The 25,071-nt window shown below is 35.8% G+C and overlaps 1 pseudogene; it reads left to right on the top strand.

Moving 5' to 3' along the window:
• Positions 1–1,453: 1,453 nt before the first annotated feature.
• Positions 1,454–24,833, top strand: LOC144356271 (uncharacterized; annotated as a pseudogene).
• Positions 24,834–25,071: the final 238 nt, after the last annotated feature.

Below are 25,071 nucleotides of genomic sequence, written 5' to 3' on the forward strand. Positions count from 1 at the left end.
AGCCTCTTTGATTTTAATAACGTTGCTCTTGCATATTTTTCTAAGACATACTTGTCTACCAGGGACAATATTCTTTTTCATGCAGTTCTCTCTGTTCGAATCTGTGAAATAAGTGTAATTTTTTTTTCACAGCAATTTTATTCATTTTTGCGATATTATTTTATTATTACAATGTACTATTATCTGTCAACTGCTACTTATCAGTAATATTGACACATAATTTTGCTATTCATTGGGTAGACGTTTTTTTCCATTATTTCTCTTTGCATTTACTGTTATGAAAGCAGTGCTTTTATGTACATATTATTTATATTATCACCTGCTAGGCTGTTTACTATAAAATGGGTCACTGACTCGACTAGTTCGGTAGAACTTCATTTTATCAGTAATGTAACACTGATTTTTATTGTTGATTTGTTCATCTAGCCGTGATGTGCACTTAACAAGTACAATAATGTATTTAGGGTTAGATATTAAACACGACTAGATGTTAACCATTCATTATTCACAACTACAGCAGCGTATTCTCCCCAAACACGTAAGTTGAAAGGTCACCCCGTCACTGTATGTCACAGTGTACCAGCAGCTGTTTGGAATTATATAACTTAATAACTTGATAAACAGTATCCATGTATTGTGACATTTTGGTTCAAACTGCACGTCATTGATATACGATATCATTTCTAAGTTTCTATCGACTTTCACGTGCATGTGGGACATTTTAAAAGTATTTGTTTGAATTTGGATACTCCTTCTCAGTGACAGCGATGAGAAAAGTGCGACATATTGCCATACCACTGCTAATATTACCATTGATATCATTAATTGCAATAGCTCGCATGTATAATAGACATGCAGCGTCATATGGGCGATATAAACAACAAGTTTCTAAAACTATGTATAACGTGCCGCCGAGTCGACCATCGCCTGCGGTGATGTTGATCGCCAGTTACAAGATGAACTTTTTAACCAGAATCCAGATATGTGTTACTTTTTGAAACCATTGTTTGACACACAACGTAAAATTCCAGTATCAAAGCCACGTCAACTTTAAAATAACTGTAGGTTTCCAGATTACTACTTTGATATGATAAAAAACTGTTCACTACGAAATCGAGAAGCAATTGTTTCAAAAATGTGTGTCATCGTGGTTGCAGCTGCCAAAGCACTGTATTGTCAGAGTTTGTGCAAGGTTGTGGGAATTATAAGTACATAACAATGAAAGTATTACGTTTACAATCACTAGAGGTGTTAAAACCATTGGTATTGGAAGAGAAAATTGATTTGAAGATTATTCACCTCATCCGTGATCCAAGAGGAATTGCTTGCTCCAGAACATGTAAAGGCTTCTGCGACGTTCGGCGGCGAGAAATAATTGAGAATCAATGCAATCTGTCGATTTGTTGCACATGATTGTAAACAGGTATTTAACATGGTATTATATGCTTAAAACATGTCTACATGGTTACAAGATCGTTATAAAATTGTTAGATACGAGGACCTTGCATCCGATCCAATCACCATAGCTGAAGATATACATAAATTCTTGCACATGGATACACCATATGAAGTGACATCCTGGATAGAAGAAAACACAAAACACGAGGAACAAAATGTAGAACGTTTAAAGAGAAGTCGTAACTCATCAGCCACTGCTGGAGTAATGTACTTGTCTATCAAAAAGCGAAATGTATTCAATCCGTGTGTACTGATATTATTGAGGTAATGGATTATAAAATGTTGACTTCAGAGACTCAATTACAAAATCTCTCATACAGACTATTTTAAGAATCCATTTTTCTGTTAATTGTTTATCAATTTTCTCGTGTATGTTCATTACGTACTATAATAAAAATACAGCAAACTATTGGTTAGCCATATTATAGGATATGGTCAATACTTTTGACTTTTAGTGTTGTGTTTCCAATGAAATATTTGCAACACTTTGTTCTTTTATCGGCTGTCAGATTGTAATTATGATAATCCATATGATGATTATGCAATGAAGACATTTACCTGTCATAGGTTTAGCAATGTTATTGTTATGTGAACAATACAAATACAGTTAAAACACACATGCAAATATCTCCCGAAAAAGTAGAATATCAACGCCAGTTAACATGAAAAATAAGAATAAGCACATGCCCATCCATTAATTCATTCAGACATTCTACATAATACGAATGATGCTAAACCAATCTGCCTAGGTGATGTATTTGTCACCATGATATCTGATAAATGCTTGAATTTTAAAATAAAATTACGTTTTTCTACAAAACGTAGGCTTAGCAACTTAGTCAGAGTAGCCATAATGTAATGGAGCACATGCAATCACGTGCTTTTAATGTCCATTTTGCATACACGTATAGTTCCGTTTTGTCGGCGAAGCACACTTTTTATTTTTTCAGTACGATCCACTACGAGGAGCTCCGCGGTTACCGGCAGGAAACCACTGGTTTGATTTGATCATCTCTCTAAATCACAAGCACATCTGGTAGATTCCAATTGTCCTTCCGGAGTAATAACCAAGTATAACATGTCAATTACCTTTTTGACAGTTATCACACGGCAATGCACACTGGTTGTTCCCATGACTCGATGCACACTTTTATTTGCAGTGTTGAGGTAATATGAAAAAAAAAACATAGAATAAAGATACTGACATTGCCCATCATCAAGACTGAACATGGACAATTTTCAGTCCAATATTCAGCAAATATAAGGCCTTAAGCATTAACCTACTGTTTACTTCTCGTGCATAGTTTCAATAAATTAATGGCTGGTGATCAGTTTGCAAAATAAAATCTTTACCATATGAATATTGGTGGAAAATATGCAATACCCAAATCACAGCCAAACACTCTTTTTCAATTATAGAATAAGACTTCTATGTGGCTAGTAATTTACGACTAGAATATGCCACTGGAAAATTTTCTTTCGCATATTGCTGCAATAAGCAAGCTCCAAGCCTAACTCCTGATTGCACCTCAAAACAAAACTCATAGTATATAATTATGCAACCTTAAAATTGGTTGTTTACTTTCAAGTGATTTAAGGCACATTCCTGGTTATCTTCCCAGACTACCTTTCCTGGCTGATGCTATTGTAACAAAATTTTAAACAAAATTGCGATAATATCCAGCCATGCCTAAAAATGACCTTACTGACTCTACTGTATGGCTTCTACTTATCTGGCAATACTTGCAAAATACTGTCACCGACCTGGTGACCAATACACCTTAAATTTGTAAAACCAAAGAATCACCTTGAAGGTCTTGCAGTTAATCCTGCCTTCTTTAAACGAGTCAAAACATTATGTACACTATGTCCATGCTCCTCCCACGATTTTGAATAAATTAATATTTCACATAAAAAATGAACAGATTTCGTCCCATGGGTTCCAACTCTGGACGGACTTTTTTTTATCTGGAATTTATTATTTTAACGCAAACTGTCAAATTTCGTATCTTCTCATTGTATCAGTTCCTAGTCCTAGTCAAATTTCAAATTTTTCCAACACTTTGGCTTTGGCTTTAGATCGGTGTATGTTCAAATGTCATAACCTTTGTTGTCGCATTGTTTGTTCAAGGTCAGTATGTCCCTAAACTTATAGTTCCTGTCTTTCCATCAGGTGAGAGTACCACCAAATTTTGCTCTATTATTTATTATTTCATAGACAAGCAATTTAAATACGTGAATATCATTCATTCAGTAATATTAAAAAAAAAACATTAATGTAATACGTTATTCAAACAAATAATAACGTGCACTATAAAACACACCGATAGTCAGTTGTGACACTATACATAGTTCATGTAATATTTATATTATGAATTTTGGATGGAGTTTAGTTAAAATCCACCTTACCAAGATGACACAAAATAAGTGAAACACTGTAGTGTAATAGCATACTAGACTGTCACTAAAATTTCAAGTAGTTCAAGACTTCAGTGACTTCACTTATGTTACGTATCAACCTTCCTACAAAAAGATAACATTGTATCTAGCTGTAGCAATTTTCCACAGAGTAGCAGTGGCAACAAAACATAAGGCAGCTGCAAAATACACATTTAATTAAAAAAATAGTTGTTTGGTAGCGCATCCTAATACTGTATTTTAATTGTAAACACAACGATTATCCGAGATGCATTTCGTATTTCAAGTGCATAATTTTAATTAAAATGCATTCATTAGAATGGCAATAAAGTTACTGCATAAATTCGTTTTGACATATAAGCTGTTGTCCTGGTGTTAATTTAAAGATGGTTTCTACAAGATATATTAAATAGTATTAAAATATAAATTTTGTGAGATTCCCTTAATCCGATTCAAATCCCTTGTATTGATATTCACTGCTGTTTGCTAAACTTAGCAGGTATTGACTTTTCAGACCTCCACGGTCGAGCCACGGCAGGCTTTTTAGCTCATTGTTCTGATGAACTGGGGTAAAAAGACATTTCTTTGAAGATCGGGCTTATATAAAAGTACACATGGATAATTACAAATGCAGTGCTTAGTAATGAGTTGTTATATTAAGGTATGTGGTACATTGCAGTCGACACTCCTTAATGAATTAGACCCAGTTTGTGATAGTAAAACGTTGAATATTTTGTTCCAGAGTGATGCTAACAAAAGCGATTGATGTTTCACTTCATTGTGAGATGGTAGTACCATGTCAAACTAAAGGAATCATCCCAGACACATAGTAAGGAATGGTGTTGCTTGATGACAGAGGCCCGATTGCAGTAAGGAGTGATGGTGGGGGCTAGATCGCTAACCACATAGGGTGTTATAGTATGGTCCTTGTGCGTCGCCAATAGTTCTACTAAAAAAAGATGTGATGAGATCTGTTCTGTGTTGGTTATAGAAAACTGAATGATTAAATAATAAAGATGATGATGATGCTGATGATGATGGCCAAATCGCCAGTATAGACTATTCCATGTATGGAGCTTCCTGGTTTTCAATTTTAGAAAGTGGGTTCAAATGCATCAATGGCGGTATTTAGTTGGGAGATTTATGTCATGTTCTTCCTATGTCCGAGCACCTTATGAAGCATATAATAGCTGAATTACAGTTGGCGTACTTGTATTTAGATGGTGGTATTGTTTACAGTAAAGATGTAGATGAACAGATGTAGAAAAAGTTCAGTTCCAAAGGATGGAGTGGTTTCTGAGGGCGCAGTTAGTATCAGTGTCACCATGTACCTAGTTCCGCTGCGCCGTTGCAAAGATAGATATGTTTGACAGGGATACAGAATGTAAAGCTGTATCTGGTGTGAGCCCCGTTTTATCATATTCACAGGCGAAAAATATTAATATATGTAGGACACAGAAACAAGTGAAATTTGAGTAGCTGTCTTACATAAATCATGTATGAAGAGGAAAAATTGATAGTGTGTAACAGCAGGTATTACTGTAGTAGAAGCAATTTTGTGAATTTCATGAGATACTTATGAGAAAATTAAAGCTGTTATCCAGCTCTAATTCGGTAATCAGTAATAAGTTTCAGGTGGAACATCTATCCAGGTGAAAATGAACCGGAATTAAGAGCAACCAGAATAGTAGAAAGAAGAATGCTGGACACTATAATGTACAGAATCTGATTATTTAATCATTGGGAAACATCATATGATAAAGGGCTGAACAAACTCTACCAATCTAAACTGGTACGCCCAAGAAGGAAGTCTGAATATAAATATAGTGTATGTCTTTATGCATATATAAGTGTAATCGAAAATGGTGATCCCAGCAAATATTTGATTATTGCAGAGAATAATAATGATATTCAATCAAAACATTAACCACTTACAAATGTTTCAGGTATGTGTACATACAAGTTTGGAGAGGCAACAAGTAGATGTTGAGTACAATAATTTGTGTTCTGCTTGTGAGCATTCCTGTACCTAGAAATCAGAATAGTAGAACAAGACCACTGACAATCTACTTGAATGATCATGGTTTTTTTTGATTGAAAACATGTGGACAATGTGGTTTACAGGAAAACACAGACACTGTGATTTCCAGAGCCAAAGAATATAGCATGGAATTACGGGATATTCCCATACACATGGCGAGCCTAAAAAATGAATCCGGAATTAAGAGTAAACCGGGATAGTTGGCAAATCTGAATATCACTTCAATTGCGATTGAGAGTCTTATTGCGGCTCATTAAAATGAACGTGAAATAAAAAGTGTATGGAGCTATGAGACATAGGGTGTTGACTTTGACACTGCCTCCGGATGCTCTGCAATGTGATAGATGTGAGGCATTGTTTAGAAAGTACATATGAAATGAAAATGATATGAAAAACTGACCAGACATAGTGAGATATGCAAAGGAGCTAGGAGACCCACAGAAGATGACCAGATATACCAAATTCCTAATGAAAAGTTGAAAATTCAGTGGCAGATCCATATAAATTTATGTGACGGGTTGGAACCGTGAAATATAGAATCGAAAATGATGGCAAATTAAAGTTATTATTAAAGTTGTATTGAAGCGGGGGAGTCGTCACCTGTGCATGTGACAGATGGCCATAGCGTGCAATTGTTTATAAACAATGGACTACCCATGAGCTTTTACATTTTTAGCGTGTGTTATCGTCGCTTGGGACTCAATTCCCGCTCGTGCGCAGGTGACGACCCTCCCGCTTTAAGATAATATAGGCACAAATGGGAATGATTATTTGAGTAAATGTACAGAATACACTGTAATAAATGTTAAATAATGGCTGAGGTAGGTGTTATAATCATTATATGCTACCATACCCATATAGTTAATATGCTTGGGATTATAAGACTTCTATAAACTTATATATTGTATTATCGGTGTGAACTAGCTAAACTTAGCTTAGCAGACGGGTCGTGTCAATAATCTGTTACAGTAAACGATCTACAGTACTGTTCTGAGATGCTGAATCATTGTATAAAACTATATCTATATACCTTACTATACCTTTAAGTTCTTAGGTGGGCAGACGTACAAAGCATATTTGCATACATTCTCGAACCTATTGTACTTAGTTGACGCTAAAAAGACCAGAACGATGTAACAAAATATATACACTAAAACTGTGTGAGTTAACAACCTTCTAGATATTCTGATGATATCTCATCAGATTATTTGTTATTTTTCCTTCAGCGAGTGGTTTAATGCAACACAGATGGTCGTACATCTGAAAAAGACTTGCAGTTTTTGCCGTAAACATTGTTACATTTGTGAGACCCATTACGATATTTGAGGAGTTTGTGACCTTTTTTGCAACATTGAACTGACTGGGAGAGTTTTTCCCCGTTAACCGACTTTTGATGTTGTTCGAAGTATTTTTCAATCTTGAAAAATCTGTGACAACCTCCGTACTTTTTCCATCGTGTAAAGCAGTCCCGTTGAAATCCACAACTCAAACAGCCAGTCGAAAACACGTGATCGTAATGCTTATGATAAGACTTGACACACCTCGTGCAAAAGTACGCCTTTCCCAGGTCATAATTTTGATGATGTTGTAGTGTTCGTTTTCCAGAAAGAGATAAATGTCCTTGTAATCTTCTGTGCCATTGCCCACAAAACTGGTAGAGCCAAGTGATCGTGCGACAATATGTGTATTCTGAAATCTGGTAACACGCTCTGGAATGTTTTAATCTCTTCTATGCCACATGAACCCTGTTCAACTCCGGCATTCCCCCAAAAAGTTCTTTAGCTTGGACGGTTTGCATAGAGTGTTTCCCATTGGGCATTTCAACAGATGGTGATGTTTTCCTCGATGGAAATATCTTGGTAGAATTGTAGAATCCTGTCCACTCTGAACATCCATCACCTTGTCAACATTCATATCTTCAGCAGGCATATAAACTGTAGCCAAATTTCGTTGTTCCAATTTGACGTGTTCAGTACTTAGTTTGATGTGTAAGTTGAATGTGTGAAGGCCACCGCCTTAGACACCTTTAACTGCTTTGTAATTGGTTAAGTTTTAGAAAAGTAATAAACAGTCTAAGTTGTTGGTCAGAAAAACGAACACTACAACATCATTTTTATATCACTGTAATAAAATTCCAAAAAAAAAATATTGAATTTCTTACACACGGGTGCAAATTTTAGTATGTTGTAAATACACCTTATATCGTCTTTACGACCACCATGTTGATATACTGAAGTGGATGGATACTCTATGTAACTGTTTCATCAATTTTACTTGTTTTATGTAAAAAAACTTGGTTAGTGCGAAAAAACATCGTGTTTGTTATTAACGTATGCAACGTGAATGTTCTTGTGTGTGTGTGCGTGTATGTATTATGTAAATTTAATTTAATTTATTCAATTTAAAAAAAAATATTTAATTTATACAAAATTAATTCCATTGTGACGTCATTACCTTTCACGGTAATTTATGATAATTCATGCTCACACTTGCATTGTGACGTCATAATTCATGCAAATTCATTCGCGGATTCTATTGTGACGTCGTAATTATTCAATTCTATATATAGTGTATCTTAACTACTAATCTTGTGACTTCCAACAAGCTATACAGTGGAAGTTTGAGTCAACATTTGCTGGCTTCAGAAGTTTATATTTCATTCTTTTTTGTCCATTTATCACGTGTGTATGGCCGAGATGCATTAACATTCAATAATGGTTTCAATTCTTTCTTCCATCCATTCTGATGGTATAGACACTACCAGCATATTATATAAGAGAATTCACTAAATTATACTCGACGGATATTGCGTATTGTGTATTGCACAGAATAGGTTTTTTTCACAAAATATTTCTTTGAATATAAGGGCAACCAGAAGACAAGTAACATTTCTCGTAGACAGCTAATAAGGGAAAGCATTATGGTGATGTATTAGTTATCATGAAAATAATAGGATGTGCCAGCATTTTATGCCACATATGCTGTTTTACAAAAAGTAAAAGTTGAAGATGACGAAAATGACCTTCTACTGTCAACAATTGCAATGTAAAATTAATGGGATGCCGAAACTAGATGATTATGATTTTAGCCATTTTATATATTCCAAAAGAATTGCAAATACCAGTCCTACTTTATCTGCGATTACCAAACTGGTGTCAAGGGCGATGTATTGCAGGGTTTGGTGTGATAATTATGACCTGCATGTATATATCAGATGGAAGACTCATGTAATAGACATGGAATTCACTCAACAATCTTTAACAGTGGAAGTAACTGAAACCGATTGGCGAGTCAATTTTAATACTAAGCCTGAAAACCAGATTACTACTTAAACCTTAATGGACTATCTACTGTAACAGTTACATTCTTGGCTCTAGGACGTGATTTTCTGTGGTTAGCATCTGTTGGCAAAATCTGATACATTTTCTGTGAAAAATCCGTGGAGTAACATGTGATGAACTATACTGTATTTAGTAGATGACATGCAACATTCAAAGCTTGCTATTGAGATCAAAACGACATAACCTGGATGATGGAAACAGTTAGTTATTGAGGAAAGGCACCACATGCTTATGTAATTTGATGGTTGTACTTGGAAATTATGAAAGCAACAGGGATAATATATATACTGTATGCTGCAAGTATCGGAGTCAGCAGCATGCTAAAGAAAACAGTTTGGTCACAAGCACTGATTGATTATAGAATGGTGGTAACATGACCCTTTGAGAAGAAAAGACAGTTGAAGAGTTGGAATTAATTATCAGTGAAGCTAGAACAGCCTAGACAGGACGCTTCTAGGTTGATTGCTTAATAGTCCCGTTATGACCATTCAACTCTTTCAGAAAGAGAGGCAAACTGGATATTGCATCTATATTGTATTACTAGAATGATATATTGATCCACTGAAACCAGAAAGTGATCAACTTGTCAAAATTGCTAATGGGTGTAGTGCATCAAAAGAATTTAATATTTATAATGTAGTGATTATTGGTGAAAGAATGTCAAGTGCATTTAAATAAAAATTATCTGGTGAAATATACAAACCTATTCGAAAATATGTGGTGACAAAAGAGTTGCTAAAAACGTGTCAAAATAGGTAAAAACATACTATGCGAAATGGATAAACTGTTTTCTCACATGCTAGTAATTAGTCAAAAACGAGTCTTTGACAGGAAGCATGTAGTATGAGCTGGCATTATTCATTATTCAATGAGTATGAGCTTTGAGAAAGGGGCACACAGCAGTTAGTAAAAAAGTTGAGCATTTTCACTTAATCAACAGACACGATTTACACAGACTTTATTGACCAAAATGCGATGATTAACCTAAACGTATGATTTTTTGTCATACTGCCGAGAGAGAACATGATATTATTGTTGTAATTGATCGCTACATTGAGTTTTCAATTAAGGTTTATGAACTCCAGCGATGATGCAGAAATATTGTCACGAATAATGCAGCTAACATTCAACTGTACGACTTATCATATATTTGTTACTTCAGGTTCCAGAAGATAGAAACATATCCAAGTTGTTGCTGGTGTTACAGACACATTTCCTTTTTAACTGCAAGGAAGGGGTAACCACAATGAACATTTATATTGAACAAATTCAATGGTAAAATAATAGACATTAATTAGCTGCTTGCAGTGTTTCCCCTAGAAGTATGAGAATAATAGCCAAGTGGCTATTGCAACCTCCAAAACATTAACCAAAAATAATTTTCTATAGCCAGTTTCTGTCACATAGAAGCTGACAAATGAAAACCAGGGTTTTACACACACATAAAATTGAGTTAACTATGAAAAAAAGTGGGACCCCAGAGGGGAATAAAATTTAAGCATGAAATATAATGTTTATATGAAACACACAACTTTGTGATGTAACTAACATTTATTAACATGTTCAAGTAATAAAAGTGAACATTAGTATTACATAATAGTCTGTAATAGATGCATACAAGTCAATTTTACATTGGTGATATTTTTCTTGGCGTACCAGTACACACTGGGTAGGTCTGCCAATACAGCAGACTCCGCTTCGGAAAACGCATTTTTCATTGCATGTTTCATATCCCGTGAATGGAAATTTATCTTGCATTGCTGTTTATGATTCCTTGTCGATGCATGTTTCTTCACATTGTCAAGTTTCAGTTTATCACATCCATTAGTGAAGATATTTCGTTTACTTGTTTCTTTACAAAAAATCAAGTTCTAGACATGGATATGATTTAACCCAGTCACCACGCACACCTCGGTTGACGCATGGAGCTATCTTTTTTAGCTCCATGGTTGACACAACTTTCCATTTTCTTGGTACTTTCAAGACCTTGATTTTTCCTCGGTTTATCATCCGTTTTGACATTTATTTCAACTTCGTGATCAGCCTCAGACTTGTCTTTTTTAAGGAGGTGGTTTTACTTGTCCTTCTACGAAGCTGTCAAGCGTACCCTGATAAATTCGCCAAATGACGAATTGGAGAAACTTTTTATTAGCCATTCTGATTTGTTTTTCGCCACTTGGCGATTTGGCGAACGGTAGCGGAAACACTGGTTTGTCTCTCTCTTTGTTTGCCACTAAATGCTGTTACATAATATGATTATATCATATAATATGATCTTTATTTTTACAGTCAGTAAACGTAAACTCTTTGCACTCTAACTTGATAACCTTGGATTGTAAGACTTTAGTATCCCCACTGTGTTAAATGATAATGTCATGGAAGCAAGCCAAATATTCTTCTGTCGTCTGTACAGTTGAATGAGTTTAAATAGAAGTTGTTCACCTCTACAAGTTGACATAATGAAAAACAAATCACTCCACCTACAGATGACACACTTGAATATCACAGGAAGCATGCACACTTCCCAGGAATGATGTGGAAGGCTATGGATTAACATCAATGCCTCTGGAGTTTGAATAGGATATGGTTGACAACATTCCACATTCACCAACTGCTAAACATAATGTGTACCTCCGGGTCTCTGATATGGCACGTTCACGCAATAGCTGTGTACTCTGTTTCACGAAAGCCCAGAGAACATATATATATATCATAACGTTAGGGATAGCACAGCAACCCCCATCAGGCAATTAGACTATAGATCCAGTTAGTATGTTTTCATGACCAAATAAGCATGTTTTTGTAATCATCACAGTTTCTCATTAAATTGTATTAAACAAAATTGTTTATTGCAACGTCAAACTGTAGGACGATTACGCAATCTGATAGTGGAAAGACAAATTGCCGTTTTTTTACAGGCGAACGTAAAGAGAAACGACCGAGTTTTAAGTATCAAATATAACAAATATACTTTATTTATTATATTTACCATTGAATCATACATCATAATATGCGATAATTTTTGTCTCTCTTTGAACACTGGTACATTGTTATTACTGATGAATCAGCCTATATACAAAGTATGTGTGTATTCATAATCATTGTTATTTATTCATAAAGCTACACTTATTCCCAAAATGTCTGTGCCAAAGCAAGAGCACTTCGTTATTGATTGCTTATATAAGTGGCAACAACTGTGTTTGGTCAAACCATGATACAGCAATTTGATTATCATTTATATTATTTATTCCGTAGTATATATATCGGGCTATTTCTCCCAACGTATTGTGCATTGTCTTCATATTCTCTGAGTTAACCAATGTAAATCCGTAACTTTTTTTTTCTGAAAGGGATAACTGATTGTGAAGTACGGGCTTCTCCAATTTATGTTACTGTGATATTTTGATAAGTTGTCATTCATAATCAGTTCCGTTTCGAGGGGGCTCTCTCCAGCATTAATATTTGCATGCTAGTAATTTGATGGCTTTTCATATTGTTTTCCAATTGTACCCCTTCTAGTTAGAAAATACACGGATATACACAGTGTCACTAAACTTCGTCCACGTTGATTATAAAACAAATACATGCTGATATAATCTCATAATTTAATATCCACTGTACCCCTTCACACCTTAATAACATATTCGAGCCGCCAGGCATAGAGTCCTTGAGAACCGAGGGCTCAATTTTCTCTCATTCCTTTACTGCCTTTGCATCTAACTGACATAGGTGGTCGCCTGCTGAAGATTCTGAAATTCAGTATCCACCAACAGTTCTCAATTGGATGCAAGTCTGGTGAGTTGGGGGCATTCCTCTTTACGAAGAAAGCCAGGAAGTTTCCTAAAACACCACCCCTGGCTCACACGGGCGGTATGAGCAAATGCACCATCCTGCATGAACACCATGTCCGAGCGTCGTTTGTACATCTTCTGGTCGGTGACAAGACCACTCCTCTTCTTTCTGCTCTAGATTGGTACCAGTGTCTGTTCTATTATACCTGCAGATAGTATTGAGCGTTTACTGTAGTCACATGTGTCACTATGTGAAGCTCAGACAGCCCGGATGGAACAGGGCATCGACACCACGGTGTGGGCACTCAAGTACACCTGCTCACAAGGAGGCACTTTCTTACGACTAGCAGTGTAGAGCCGGTCATTTTGACTGAAACAAATACAGGGGGCATTCGTTTAAGAACATCCCGTTCTCTGGAGTCAAACTGGCATACTTCCTTGCAAAAGACTTTCCCCTTTTTGGATCTCGTGCCCTCCAACCAATTTTCTTCAAATACCGATGAACAGTGCTTTTAGAGCCTTTTTCGTCAACTTCAAAACCCATCGTACAGTCCTCCCCAAGGATGTGGCAACCTGATCATAAGTTCTACCCACAATATGACGGGCAACGGCTCGGGCATAGAGCTGGGACTCAGAAAGTCTGTGATGTCCAGATTTGACTTTGCCCAGGCAGGGTGTGGTCATGTGGGTATCTCTCAAGCCAGTGAGATATACTGATATATTCTGAACATTTTATGCAATCAGCCCACACATATGAACCAGATGAACAACCAAACGCCAGCTAGCTGACCAGGTGGTGTCTGGTGTGAGAATAATGGGGGTAAACGCCTGAACAATTAGGTGAACGAACTTTTGGGACACGGTGTACATGGGTAGCGCTACAGGGCTCTGTTCTCCGGAACCAGCATCGTAGTATTGAGTGTCTGTCAAAGACAACGACATTACATTCGCCTTTGGATATTTGGAATACGGTATTGTTTCGTATGTATATTTCACAATAGTTGGCTTTCTTGTAGGTTATTCATAAATAATCAAACAGGCCGTCAATTTTGCAAGTTTACAATGGATACCATTTTGGGTAGAAAGATCCGGCGTATGGTTAGGTTTTTTCATATCGCATTTCATTGCTTCAGACACAAAATACATAGCTCTTTAGCACATGCACAAGCTTTAATAGCGCATGCTTTAAAATATTTAAGGATTGGCATTGCATGATATTCTGAGGTAGGCCAGATCCAACATGTTCACACTAATGATGTGTTAGAGTTTGCACGCAATTGTCTGACCAGATTTTACTAACAGGGTTCGTTTTCGTCATCCTTGGGGACATTCAATAGAGTCAGTTACTGTCCCAGGTAGGGTTCAATTTAGCTGAGGTCAGATACAGCTTTTCCTCCAACAATCACGCACGTAGAGAAGGCAACATATGGCTGGTTTACTGGAACCGTGCAAATCGATTTTGGTAAATATGATTACTATTGTACAGATTATTTATTATATCTGTGTAATGTGTATAATTATGTTTGATATCCTGCATTTATATTGTAAACACCATACAACAAAAGCTAAACTATGTCATTCCTCTTTTTGTTAATCTAATGTTGCAACCCACAACCATTAATTTGTTCAAATCGTTATGACGTTCGTGCCAGAACCAACTGAATCATAGCAATTTTGTAATGATTGAATTATTGAGCGCTATCTGCAATATGTAAATTAAATACAACATTCCTGGTAAAAACATTGGATATAAACCTATCAAAACAGACATTTACATGCAGCAACATGCCTTAAGTACATTTGTTTTCACATTTTTTAATTCAAATTTATTTTAACATACATGCTATGTAACAAAATATGAAAAACAAATGGCCCAAATTATTGACCGTTTGGCGAAAATCTAAGATTTTCGTGAAATCTTATAAATCACACATAATATTTGTTTTCTGATAAAACGATCGAGCCACATATTCTACACCCAAGATACAGAGTCATCAATTAAAGTACTTCGTGGTTCCGAAGCTACCTAACTAATAGAAACCAAACAGTAAACATTGACGGAACTGCATCCACATCCAGACAGATTCAATACCCAGGGATCAATATTAGGGCCTTTACTTTTTCTTCTCTACATAAATGATATTAACCACTCTACTGATGCTTTTAATTTCCGCCTCTTTGCGGATGACACAGATTTATTTAAATTCCTGCAAACTAACTCTATTGATCTTTCTAATATTAATAATGATTTTGAAAATGTTGAACAGTGGTGCAATGCTGATAAATTAACAATTAATGTAGAAAAAACAAACTATATGATCCTGAAAACCCGGAAAGAAAAGTAAAAGTGGAGGGACAGCTCGCAATCAATGATACGTTGATAGAGGGCGTGACTAACCATTGACCCATGCCTAAATTGGAATTCTCATATTGAAAAATTGTGAAAACCATTAGTCCCAAAGTGGGCATTATATCTCGCATTCGTCACTATGTTCCCAGATCAATTCTCATCCTACTTTACAACACACTTATTCTCCCACACTTAATGTACTGTATTGAAATCTGGGGAAACACATACCCAACACTTCTTGAACCAGTTCTGCTCTTACAAAAAACAGTTGTGCGCCTTATCACCTTCTCGCACTTTAAAGCACATTCTGCTCCTCTTTTTATCCAATTACGCATACTTGATATTCACAAACTTTGTAAGTTACAAACCTGCCTATTTATTTTCGACCTTAAGCACAACATATATGCACATAGTCTCAGTATGTATGTTAATGATTACCCAAATTGCTATCCCACAAGTTCAGTGTCTAGCGGTAACTTGTCAATTCCTGTTGCTCAACTTACTGTTTCACAACATAATTTTAAATTTGCTGCAGTAAAACACTGGAATTCACATCCAGACTCCCTCAAAACATCAACAACAGAAACAAATTTAAATATGAAATGAAACATTATTTGCTTTGTTAAATTCCTCGATTACCTCCCATTTCTCTGCAAAAAAAAGCAACAAATTTATTTTCTTCTGCATATAAATTCGTTGTACCAGTAGTTCGTTTATATTATTATTACACATAATTGTTTTAGTCATATTTATATCTAAATCATATAGATTACCTTTTAATTTTCGTTATGTAAATATTAATTTTCCTTTCCTTTTTCGATTTTTCAAAATGGCGACAAAAGGATGATCAGAATTACGTATTAGCTGTCTGAAAGAGTTCAGCCGAGATGTGCGATATTGCAAATTTCAAATTAGTAGGGGACATACGGCATCAACATAAACATATTTCCTGTTTAGTAGAAAAAAATTACACTACGGCTTAGCACTGTAGCTACACTTTGTAAGTAGTTTGAGATACAATTGTTTATATATTCATAGATTGTGTGAAATTTCGAACTTCTTTTGACAGCATAGAAAAAAAATTACACTTGTGATGAGATGACCTATATACAATACTCAAACAATCGAAGTCCCATCAGAAATGCATGTGGCAGGTTCAGAGGCATTGACTTACAATTTCACGGGAAGTCAACAATTAATAAAATGTACAATGAGAAATGTCCAACGGTTGCTCCACTACCTTTCCAGTGATCTTGGAATAAACTTAAACTTAACCCTTTCTCGACATTTAATTGTATCATCACTGTTATCTGCATATGTCACAAATCTCATGACATTGAATAGTACAAAAAGAGTCCATTTTGTTATTGCCCGTTACCTCCGAATATCATATTTCTTATTGACCCATATTTGAACTTTCTAAATTTTGATTGGTCAACTAGTTTAGTGTCAGTATCTCATGCCTTTTCACGTCATGCAGTCAGTATAGCGCCCTCTTGAGGTCTGGACCTCCCTCTAGAATACAAATTGCCAGAAATTTTCCATCTGATTTGTACTAACCCATACGCACTTTGGTTTTATTTCGTCAGTGATGAAATATTTAAATACATATAGTTGTTGTTTAAAAATTACATTTTCAATTACTTTATATTATCTAATGTGATAATTTAACAATAGGTAAACCGTAAACAGTATGTTTATAATTTAATAATTAAAAATAGTTAAAACAACTTGAATTACTCTCCTATCTAAAATTAAATGTGTTATGTGGTGATCATAGTTTTCGAACATACTAGCGAAAGGTGTGTAGTTTCATACATGTTTTCGCATTGGCACAGCTTTGAGAAAAAATTGAGGTTTGTTTTTAACAACCCCGATATGAAATAAATAAAACAAAAATAGGCCTGTCTTTTGAGTTTCATACGTACACGTGGTGAGCCCAATTTAACAGTAATTTCTGTGCACAAAAATATATAGAATTTTGTCCCCTCCATAATCATCTCTTCATTTATTATGTCATGCTGCATTCACTCTTCTGTTCAGAAAACAGGATAGAGTATTTCACCATCATCCACTGGTATTTAATTAGGTGTGTTTCTTTCTTCCAATGCCTTGTTTCGCCATCCAAATCTCTCGTTTATATATGGCTTAATTTTGTTCCTGCATTATCCAGCTTTTCTTAGTGTAATGATGTGAATACTGCGTTCTGTTCGGGAACTGTAATGTCATTGATAACAGTAATGTCACTTGCTAACGTAGAAAGAGTATGATCTGGTTCAACTTCATGTAATGCTTGTATTCATTATACATATGCAATTTAAAAGACTAAAACGTCTCTCTTTGAGTTGTTATTTTTTAAAGTAGATATTTTCAACATAAATAACAAATTTTTAGGGTTATTTTTAATTTACCTTCGAGAATAGCCGTTATATTATTTTTCTGAATCTGAAGAGGAGTTCCATATTTCGCTCTAAAAGAATTGCGCTGTACTTCCATTTTGTAAGCACTTCCAGGTTTTGTTCAATCGGTTACCATCTGTAGTTTTCTAGCAAACTATCTTCAATCGCCAGCCGGCTTGAATACATTTTCACCTCTGACAGCTTTTTAAGTATTATGAAATGGCCTTGCCAACTTTGCTGCCACCACGAGGAGCGTCCAATAATTTTCATGGCATCAAAAAAACTCACAAAATTACCCGCTTTGCTTTTAGAATATTGACGATGTTCTGTAATGTGACTCTGCTTTTTAATGTACTTCTCACTTTTATTTCATAATTTGTTATTATCCCTTTCCCAGGCTCTTCAGACTCTAATGTTAAATCAATGGGTGTGTATTACTCTTAAAATTCATGTATCTGTAAGATATTGTCGACATTGTGTGTATAAGTCAGACTGGCCTTCTATTCCATTTAGCCATCGCCCATAAAATTTCCGCACATTTTTCTTCTTAACAAATGATTGACACGTTTTTTTAAACTAACCCCGATTTGGGGTTTCTACCTAGATTAGAGATGTCAAAAGGTTCCAAAATATAAAAACGTAAACACATACTTTTACACTCGTGTGTAGTTACTTCATGCACAATCAATAGGGTGGCTCACAGGAGATTATTTCATAGTTCAGTTCATAAACGGATGTAATTACATAATAATTTAATATGCACAAATACACATAAATAAAATATAAAGAAACACGAAACAAACAAAATGATAACTACGTTGGCTGACAGCGTAATATAATGTTAAATTATAAAGATTTTTTTCACATGATGTTATAGTTGTTTTTCTGTTTTTCAAAGATTTATCTCTCTCATGATTCACATAGATGTGAACTGTTACCGACAAAATTACCTGCGAAATCGTGGTCATTCAATGCCTTCAAAGCTGCAAACAGACACATGGATATCGGCAGTTCGCCAAGCACATAACACACATCTTTCCATGGACATGGTTCCACACAATATGTGACACAAATGTAAGAAAAATTGCCATATTTAACGTCATGCTATGTGTTGCACAAATCAACCAATCAGCGGCTTCCGTGTATTTCGTTTATATCATGTGCATATCCTGATAGGCACTATCTAATCAGTAGTATCTACCAATCCATATACACATGCCTGTTTAATCAGGCCAAATGCTATATGTACGGTATCACCAATCAGTGGCGACAACCAATCTTTATTCATTTGGCGATTTAATCAATTCACATGTTCTATTCACCCACTAGTAGAATCCGTCCAATCAGTGCTTTTGCTAAAGTATATAAGTATGCACATTTAATCAGGTCGCATGTCAGATACCTTGCACTCCAAAGGCGACACATCCCATTGTTATCATAAGAATATCTATATTGGTGTTTACCCACACAGTTTCTGTATATATTTCTTGGTACATTGTGTGGGTCTTTTTAGCGTCAACTAAGAACAATAGGTTAAGAAATGTATGCAATATTTGTTTTGTACGTCTGTCCTCGAAGGAACCCCGAATTTAAGGGTATAGTTTTGATTATACAATGGCTCTCCATCCCAGACCACAGTCTCCAAGTACTGTAGATCGTCATGGAAACTTAACAATTTGCAAAAATGGAAGCCATTAAAATATAAAAAAAATCAACCAATCGACACCCAATAACATGATAATTTCTTGGAAGTCTTACAATCACATTTACAGAATATATGCTTGGGTTTATAACATATGATGATTACAATACCTACCCCAACCACGCTTTACAATGTATTTACACGCTTTACAATGTATTCAGTACATTCACTGAAATAATCATCCCTCATTTGTGCCTCAATTTTCTGATTATAATATTTTTATCATCTATTTCGATTCTATAATTGACGGGACCAACCCATCTCATAACTCTATATGGACTTGCATTTTTAGCTTATTAAGTCTCCTTGGTCTAGCCTGCTTTCTTTTCACTTTCACATTGTTCCATACACGGACAGTCCGGGACACAGATTGGGTCGTTGTTCTATTTCAGGATATCACCTGTGCACGAGCCTCTACACTGTCTCCACACCCGAGGGTACCATCTGCTAGTGAGATGTGAGCAACCCATTCTCATATTTGCCAACTATCGTTGTTTCTCTTAATTCTCTGTCTGTGTCCGCCATGTGTGTCGGAGTATTCGGAAATGTCGTGCTATTGTATCAGTGTCTATGTTTCACTGTAAACCACATTGTCCACATGGTTTCCTTAATAACTCATCAGTATTCCAGGAGATTGTTCCTGGTCTTTGTTCTACCTAAAACTAAATCATATTCCCAATGGACGTTGTTACACCTAGATAGCTGTCCCTCCAGAAACTTGATCAGCTGATCGTAAAGATTCCTTCATATTGGTACCGCCTGTAGTATCTCATGGAATTCACAAAATTTCTTCTACTACAATAATACCTGCTGTCGCACAGTATCACTTTTTCCTATTCATCCATGATTTGCGCAGCCTTTTCGGCTTCACATGTTTCAGTGTCCTGCTTATATTCACCCTTTTATGCTGGGTATATGATAAAACAGAGCAAACATCAGACACGGTTTTTCATTCTGATTTCCTCAAGTTATCTTGATTTATTTTTACAATGGCACAGCGGAACTCGGTACATGATGACAATAATACTAAGTGTGCACTAAGAAACTAAGGGACCACTTCATTCTCTTTAACCAAAATACATTAGACTGGAACTGAACTTTTCCAATTCTTCACTTACATCTTTACTGTAAACAATAATACCATCTAAATATAACGGTACACCCACTGTAAGTCAGTCATCACATGCTCCATAACCTGCTCAGACATAGAAAGTGCCTAATAAAACTTAATGCATTCACCACCTATATACATTCATGGGTAACAAAACCTACAACTTTATCTATCTGAACCCAGTTTTTAAAATTGAAAACTAGCAAGCTTAAGACAAGAAATCATATATATAAGGGGTTTGGTAAGCATCGTCAACATTTAATCATTCAGTTGTCTACAAACAACATAGAACAGATCTCATCACATCTTTTTCACTAAAATTATTGGTGACGCACAAAGACCAAAACGCGGTTCAATGATACCGGATTTGATATATGTTTCAACCTTTTTGCCTGCCCCATTCCTTTCCAAAATTGATAGCCCTCTTTGGAGAGCATAATAGAGGGTTTATCGCCTGTATTTGACCAAATTAGTACAAAACATAAAATTCGTAAAAAATTGTATCGGCGATGCTGCCACATTTTCTTTCTCAACAGATCTGTTATACTCCACTAAGTAGATACTCTCGAAACTGCTTTCTTTCTAACAGTAGTTTTTTTTTCCAAATTTTCCTCACTTCTCTCTTCACCAATGGCTCAATGACTCTCAAAATACTACCCTACTTAACATGTATGGTGTTTTGTGTTAAATTCAGCAACCGCACGATACCACCCTGTCAGATCATGTGATTAGCGTTCTAGTCACGAACATCACTCCTTAATGTAACCGGGCTTCAGATGCAAGCAATACCATTTCTTACTGTGCTTGAGATGATTACGTTAGTTTGACAATGTAGTATTATCCAACTGTCAGGTGGTACTACACAATGTAGAAATGTCTGCTGAGATGTACACACAGCCTAATTTAATTAGCAACTCCATACGGCATCTGTAATTATTCATGTGTACTTTCTTATAGCCAGGTATTCAAAGTGACCCCAGTTCATGAGAACAATGAGCTGAAAACGCGGCCGTGGCTCTACCCTGGATACAGCTGTGTCAGGTCTGACAAGTCAATCAGATAACAGTGAACATCAATCCAAGGGATTTGAATCGGATTATGCAAATCACACAAAATGAATGTTTTAATACTATTTATTATATCTTGTAGAAGCCATCTTTAAATTAACACCAGAACAACAGGTTATATAGCAAAACGAATTAATGCAGAAGCTTTATTGTCATCCTGTTGAATGCATTTTAATTAAAAGTATGCACTTGAAATACGTTTAAGTTCATCTCGGATAATCGTTGGGTTTACAATTAAATTCCGGTATTAGGATGCGCTAGCAAACAACTATTTTTTTAATAAACGTCTATTTTGCAGCTGCCTTATGTTGCGCCAACTCTTTGTAAAATTGCTGCAGCAAGATACAATGTTGTCTCTTTCTACCAAAGATGAAATTAATAGGAAGGTTGATACATCAGTGAATTATTTTATTTTCATCAACTACTTGAAATTATAGTGATAGTCTAATATGCTATTACACTACAGTGTTTCACTGAATTTGTGTCACCTTGGTAAGGTAGGTTTTAACTAAACTCCATCCACAATTCATAATACAATATTACATAAACTGTGGATGCGTCACAACTAAATATTGGTATGTTTTATAGGACACGTTATTATTTGTTTTGAATAACTTACTTTTTTTTGTAAAATTAGTGAATGGATGATATTCACGTATTCAAATTGCTTCAAATTCACCAGAAAGAGACAATGATACAACACACGTAATGACGTTAATCAAGAAAGATCCAACTCACATTTGAACGTATACCAATCTAAGTGAAATGATATGATGTTATTACAAGTATGCATTAAAGTATGCACGAAGAAAGTAAAGTAGTTTACTTAGATGGGTATACGTTCAAATGTGAGTTGGATTTTCTTGACTACCATATGTTTCGATTTTGGGAGATTCATGTAATACATCTAATTTCTGTTGATACTAGACCAGCCAATTATTCACTCTCAATTACCACATATGATGTTGGTCCACAATACTTTATATTTGGCATGACTAACATTTCTCCTAATTCAAATGAAAATTATGTCATTAACAATCGACAATAATTAGGTTTGTTCCTGACAAATGCATCTACATCTGTCCTTTGTCATAAATTTAAAAAAGATCTGTTCTACTTACATGCCATGTCTACTTTCTCGTTTGACAACAGTGAGTGGGGCAATATTATGTTTCACATCAACATAGATTTAGTCTTCTAAGGAAATGTTTTGAATGAATTGCTGTTGTTTTGGAGACCGTAGTGAACATATAGGTTCAAGTAATAGAAATATGATTCAAACTGACACCATTGGAAACGGACAATGCTGATGAGCAAGCCATGTGGAGTAAAATTATTTAGTACGCTGTAATTACAGTTTACACTGTGGTTCGAAGTGTAATTATATTATGGCTTCGTACATAGGTTGTAGCTAAGACTTCTGAATTCGGAGAAATACATCAGATGGCGGTTTAGGGAGCGCAGCAGTCAGATTATTCTTAAATCCATATCTGTAGAGAATGCTTGCAACAGTGCTGCCACCCATCTTTGCTGTCTTAACAAATATAAAATTAACTTTTTGCTCACACTGCTATATTCTTTTGCTGTATTATCTGATAGTTATACTACCCCTCCTCGTAGATTAACGGGAAATAGCGACTCGTTTTGGAGCCTCGGTCTGGTAAAAGTCCGAGGCGCGCAGCTATTTCCCGTTGGAAAACTGGTTGTCCCAAATTGATGTGGACGACGCCGAAGACTTTAAACTGAGCGATATTCAGAAAGAATTCCGTTTTTTGCCTCCAGTTGACAGCAAACAAAGTCACCGAATGCCAGCAGTCACGCATACCCAAGACAACTCGCAGCACTACAAAATGGGGCGTCAAAACATGGAATGAGTGGAAAGAGCAACGTAATGTTAAAGTTGAGTATTATAAATCTGATGAAAAAGTGTATCAATTGGATGAAAATTAGAGTCAAGATGGCCACCAGTATCCGCCAGACTCATTAAGACAAATGTTATGTGCCATTTACCGCTATCTGCGCGATGATTGTAACCTCCCTGACCTATATTTTATGGACCAGGGCAACCACGACTTCTTAAGTTTCAGAAATACGCTGGATGGTGTCATTAAGACACTATCTCACTCTGGTATTGGTATCCGAAAAAAACAAGCCAAGCCATTTGCGCTAAATGATGAAGAAAAGCTATGGGCAACGCGTTTGGTACAAATACCGCATTAGGCTTGAGTTATGCAACCTACTTTTACATGTGTAAAATATTTGGACTGCGTGCCGCTAATGAACATTCAACACTAACGTAGACCAACTCACCATGCACAGCGACGATATGGGGGAGTACATGGTATTCCAGGTAAAACCATCGAAAACTGACCAGGGAGAATTCTACCGCAAACCAGTGAAAAAATTTAAGAGTATTAAACACTACGCCCAACCAAAAAACTCGCGCTGTGTTGTAAACCTGTTTCGGACATATCTGTCATATATCCCAAACAGCGAGCCATTCTATAGAAGACAACTGAAGTCAAAGAATGGCGAAATAAAGTTCTCTGCACAAAAGCTTGGTGTTCATACATTGCAGGGATACAGTAAGCAGATGACTAATCTCGCTGGGATAAAAGGTTATCATATTGGGCATTCAGGAAAGGTACGTATTAGAATTTGCATGTTCGATTTTTGAATGTTCGATTTCCCCGCTGACGAGAAATAGTCATAACTTTATGTCGAAAATAATCACTAATCGTTAACTCCATTTTTTCATGCAAACTGTTTGGTGGAATATCATTGAAATATTATATTCACTGTCACGATATGTCGGATTCATTTCACGCGATAAAGATTTAATGCAAACGGCTTTGGCGTGTTTTAAATAAGCTGAACGATTACACGTACTATAACAATATATTGGTATTTTAAATTGCTATGAGGTGGACTGTTACAATGTATTAATATGAAAGTACAATAACTTGTATTTTATATTAATTAAACAGGTTACACAGACAACCACGCTGTTCCGGCAAAATTTCGACGAGCAGCTAATAGCAGAAAGAACGGGTCACTGCAGTCTAGCAATTAGAAGCTACAAGCGGACGAGCGACGAGCAGACGGAAGCGGTGCCAGACGCATTGCAGCCACCCAAACCAAAAACGGCGAAATAAGCGAAAACGACATATCCACCACCCCAAAAAATCGAACTGTCATAACCGATTCTTCCCAAGTGTCCGTGAATTTTGTAAAAGGAAATATGAAACTTAAAATACGTTTTTAAAATCTATCGTATACTCGTCATTGCGAATTTAAATAATTAAATGAAAATACCACCTTGTTCTTTGTTTTCATTCAGTGGCCACCAGTTATGTTAATCAGCTTTCCACTCCTGTTGTGTTCATGAATATT

The sequence above is a fragment of the Saccoglossus kowalevskii genome, chromosome 4 (assembly GCF_978046115.1).
Source record: "Saccoglossus kowalevskii chromosome 4, keSacKowa6.1, whole genome shotgun sequence".
Taxonomy (NCBI): Eukaryota; Metazoa; Hemichordata; class Enteropneusta; family Harrimaniidae; genus Saccoglossus; species Saccoglossus kowalevskii.